Source organism: Quercus suber, unplaced genomic scaffold (assembly GCF_002906115.3).
Source record: "Quercus suber isolate HL8 unplaced genomic scaffold, Cork oak 2.0 scaffold_189, whole genome shotgun sequence".
NCBI lineage: Eukaryota > Viridiplantae > Streptophyta > Magnoliopsida > Fagales > Fagaceae > Quercus > Quercus suber.
The window spans coordinates 339611-343448 of NW_027069647.1; the positions used below are offsets into that span (position 1 = coordinate 339611).

General features: G+C 36.0%; 1 pseudogene; it reads left to right on the forward strand.

Annotated features, from left to right (window-relative positions):
- Nucleotides 1-1183: 1183 nt before the first annotated feature.
- On the forward strand, nucleotides 1184-3354 carry LOC112034901 (organic cation/carnitine transporter 2-like; annotated as a pseudogene).
- The last annotated feature ends 484 nt before the right edge of the window (nucleotides 3355-3838 follow it).

The following is a 3838-nucleotide window of genomic DNA, read 5'->3' on the forward strand; positions in this document are numbered from 1 at the left end:
TTGGACCAAGGTTTGTTCTCTTGATTGATTTTGATACTTTAATTTGAATTGTTCCTTAGTTGTTTTTCTTACAATTATTTTCATTATACTCAAACCCCCCCTTGTTCACGTAGCATAAAAACTAGTCTAGATATTCTCCGTAAGAACGATCTTTACTCGCACTACTACATATATTTTTAGGAGTATAGTTTTTTTTTTTTTTTGGTTAAAAAAATAAATTCATGGATCCTACATTGGTAATATAATTGAACAGCATCAAATCAAACAAACTAAACCAATATATAGTCGTCAAGTACCCAAAAAAGAATAATAATGATCAATATACAGTCCTCACTCCTCACAATAATTTGATAGGATAGGCAACAACAAAAATTTCCAAACGGTACCAAAGCCAGTTTTTTAATTAAGTCTGTGTTTTAACTTTGTAGCTTATCTTGATTCTTGACAAATATTATAACTTGATGGGGATTTTAAATGATAGCTATGCCCCTCCATTCCTAGTTTCATGTCATTTAAAATTTTAAATGATATCCCTAAAATACAAAATTTAAATGATATAATATTTTGTATACTATTAAATCTAAGAAATAAAATTTTAATCATGAAATGAAATTCTTTCAAATAGATAACATCCTATGTTGTAAGAGTCATCACCAACTCTAACAAGAGATTGATGTTCGATCTGTTCTTGAAGTAATTTGCAAATGTGCTATACTGTGTGTTTGCATATACTTAGGATGACTATGAATTAAGACAAAGACAACATCTCATTTTAGTATTGGATTTTAATTCTCTTACATCCACCATTTTCCATATCTTTTTTCACATCTATATTTATGTATTAAAATATGGATATTATATATATTTCTGTAACAATTATGAATATAGATATGAAATAATAACGTAAACAAGTGTGATTGATTGATTGATTTTTTTTTTTTTCCTTCAGCAATTATTGTGTTTTTAAGTTTCAATTTGTGAACTAGGAACAACGAGTAATGTGGGCGCGCATATCATCATGAGTTGTTTTTATTGACTTTGTATTTTGACATTTGCATGCTATGTACGAGAAGTTGGAAATAGAAGTGACATATTCTCTTTACGACCTATAACATCTATAAAAGCCTTCACTCATTGACAGACCTCTCATTCTAACACTAGCTTTGCATAAACTTAGTTCCAAATGGCCAATTCAACTCCACTTCTCTCCCAACCCAACTCGGCCGTGTCAGAAAGCACCCCTCCACCTCTAGAGAAACACCATCCATCCCTTGATTCCACCATTGAAAGGTGTATAGGAGATTTTGGGTGGGCCCAATTCTTCCAAACCATACTTGTATCCTTTGCAAGGCTATTTGACGCACAACAAACATTCATTAGTGTCTTCATTGATGCTACCCAACATGGCACTGTACTACTCATCAACTTGGTTGCAACTCATTCTCCAACATTTGCTATCTTCCAAAGAATTCATGGGCATCGGATTGGCCTACCCTGTATTTAGGTGGGAATTATGTAAGAGTAGTATATGAGAGAGTGTGAAGAAAACTCAAGTTGTATGCACTCAAAGGAGTCTCGTGACTGGATCTCGCGATTGACTCGCAATTGGATCTCGTGACTGGCATGTCACCAAAGTGGCACATGTGTGAAGCATGCAGGGAACTGAAGGGTCACGATAACTGGAGCACTACAGGACAAAATGTACAGTCTAGCCAAGCTATTAGCTTGCGACTCAAACTTGCGACTCGTTCTAGTCGCGAGGCCAAGTTGCTAGAATGTCTTGTTTGGATGAAAACTTACTTTTCACATTCTTTACGTACCTTACTATAAATACCCTTATATCCATGAAATGTAGAGAGCTTCTAGAAAGAATTATGGGTGAGAAACCCTAAAGAAAACCAAGATTGACTCATCAACAGTTTTTGTCTTTTGATTCTCCAAATTCCTCTACTTTCACCATCTCCATTGACATATCCTTGAGAGATACATTAGCCAAATCCATATTTAATCATATCCATATCAGTGAGGAGGTATTTTGATGCTTGGGAAGCAATTCAGAGAGGACCAATTTACTTGGTTGATGCAATGGGCTTATTACGGGATTCTGGAAGCTAAAGAAGACAAGGTTCAGCTTGGAGGGTCTTCTGCTATTCATGTATCCCAGCTTTATTCTTTAATAGATCATTTGACCGCTTAGAGGGTGATGGAAAGGTTTTTTGCCGAATACTTCAATTTCCTCTTCGATAACACATCGCCATGTTATCTTTGTGTTTGCATCTCTCTCCCTTTACTCTTGCCTTTTAATTATTGTTGTGTTGTGATTAATTATGATTTAGAGTAGTATGTTTATTTGAGTATTGCTTGTACTTATCATTCCACACATTTATTGTCTGAGTATAAGCTTGTGTTGGTTAAATTGAAATTGGAGGTCTAAACATTCATTACTGTTTTACACACTAATTGAACATTCACTTTCATGCCTAACCATGTCCCTATCTTCTTTGCTTACTGTGTTCTCCACCAACATATGGGCTTACTCAGCTTTAAGATTGGTTTGTGGATTTGGCCGTGCAACAATTGGAACTTGTGCACTTGTGTTAACAATTGAGCTTGTGGGAAAAGGGTGGCGAGGCCAAGTGGGTGTAATAGCATTCTTTTGTTTCACAATAGGGTTTTATCACTACCAGCTACAGCTTATTGGAATAGAGGTTCATCATGGAGATCTCTCTATTTATGGACTTCTATCCCAGGAATCTTGTATTCTACGTTAGTTCACTTCTTTGTTTGTGAGTCACCCAGATGGCTATTTGTTCATGGACGTAAAGAAGAAGCAGTGGCGACATTGAAAAGCATTGAACCACCTAGCCATAATGGTTTTTCAACCTGGAGCTTCTCTGTGGTTTCATTTGAGCAAGAACGTGGCATAATGGGAATGTTTACTCAGCTTTCAAAATGTTGGTGCAAAAAAAATGGGCCTTTAAAAGGTTGTCACCGGTTATGGTAATAGGTTTTGGGATTGGCATGGTGTACTATGGCATGCCATTAGGCCTAGGAAACTTGTCATTCAATCTCTACTTGAGTGTCACTTTCAATGCCTCATTTGAGATACCATCTTCATTGTTCATTATCTTGCTCATAGGTAAGTTGAACAGAAAAATTTCAGTGCTTGCTTTCACAATGATTGGTGGAATTTTTAGTGTCATGTGTGCTTTAAAAGGCAGGTGTGGACAAGATTCTAAATTGGACTTTAGCTAATATCTTTCTTCAGTGCTTGTACTGCTTTCAATATATTACTCATATTCACAATAGAGTTGTTCCCTACTTGTGTGAGGAACACAGCCGCCACGTTAGTGAGACAAGCACTTGTGTTTGGTGGTGTGTTTGGTCCGATGCTAGTGGCTGCTGAGAGAAGAAATGGAATTTCATCATATGGGGTGTTTGGGTTGGTGATAGGGTGTTGTGGGCTGCTTGCAGTATGTTTGCCAGAGACTAGGGGTAGAGCACTTTGTGATACTATGGATGAGGAAGTAGCCTCTAATGTCGTGGGTGATATCTTCAATTATTTTTGGTTTGCTCAAAGAATGAAAAAAATAATTGAAAATCAATCTCTTGAACAATAATAGAATTCTTTGTTATCCATCTACCAGTGATGGAAGCAATTTGAAAATGAAACATTGTCCTGTCCAGAATATTTGGCCTTTAGCTAGATTGCTAAGATGGCAAAATTAATTTTCGAGAAATTATCATTACATTTATCCTACGTGTAAAATCGGTCCCTAATATTTTGAAATGTGTTAGCTTAATCTCAAACATTTTGATGTGTCAAAATTATTTAGTA